The sequence below is a fragment of the Monopterus albus genome, unplaced genomic scaffold (genome assembly GCF_001952655.1).
Source record: "Monopterus albus unplaced genomic scaffold, M_albus_1.0 scaffold41.1, whole genome shotgun sequence".
Classification (NCBI taxonomy): Eukaryota; Metazoa; Chordata; class Actinopteri; order Synbranchiformes; family Synbranchidae; genus Monopterus; species Monopterus albus.
In genome coordinates, this window is record NW_018127921.1 from 1,517,530 (window position 1) to 1,518,701 (window position 1,172).

The following is a 1,172-nucleotide window of genomic DNA, read 5'->3' on the forward strand; positions in this document are numbered from 1 at the left end:
GGTGAGGCTTAAGGCCTACCTGGGGCATTATCCTGGCCCTGATCGTCACATTTTTAACGGTGGATATAGTTTAATTCGTGACCATCCCTCTATTTTGAGTGTTCGTAGGGACTGCCACAGATGGCTCCGGCCCATTGTACCAGTCCACTCATCAGCATTTTGCCGGCAAAGGATCCAACGACGTCGGATGAGGGGTGTAGTTTGGGCTAACCTAAGCCCGTTGGACCAGGCGTTGCATCTACCTACCAGGCAGTCAACTGTGAAGATGGCTCTTATCAACGCTAGATCGCTAGTGAACAAGACTTTTATCCTAAAGGACTTCTTTTCCGCTCATGGCCTGGATTTTATGTTACCAACTGAGACCTGGCTGAGGCCCGGTGAAGTGGAAACCTTCTCTGAACTTCATCCCCCGGACTGTATGTTTTTTTTAACTCTCCAAGGACTACGGGGGGGAGGTGGTGGTTTGGCAAATTTTTTTAGAAATTGCTTTGATTGTCGGCAAATCACTATGGATGCTTATTCCAGCTTTGAAATGCAGCTGTTTGTGATAAAGGTGAGCTGCCCTATTTTGTGTGTGGTAGTTTATCGCCCCCCCAAATTTAATAAGGATTTTATTTGTGATTTCTCCAACTTCCTTGCTGGTATCATGCCTAAATTTGACAAAATTTTAATGTTTGGGGATTTTAATATTCATGTGTCCTGTCCAACGGACCCCATGGTTAAGGATTTTATGAACATTATTGATTCTTTTAATTTGACCCAGTTTGTAAGTGGGCCTACTCATGCTCAAGGACACACTCTTGATTTGGTGCTTTCTTTTGGTGTCCCTGTTTGTGTGACTGATATTTGTGATGTGGGGATTTCTGATCATTTTCCTGTTTTATTCGATGCTACAGTCTCTTATTGTATAACTACTTCTAGTATGCCTGTCCGGCGATGTCGCTTGATTACTCCTAAGACAGCTGAGTTGTTTTCCGCTACGTATAATGATTTACAGCCTCGTATGTCACTGAATACTGGTCATGAGACCGTAGATGAGTTATTAGCTCGGTTTAGCTCTACATGCACGGATATCCTTGACTCGTGTGCTCCTTTTAGGAATAAACGAGCCAGAATTAAGTCTGAACCTTGGCTAAATGAAAACACCCATTCACTTAAACTGGTTTGTAGGC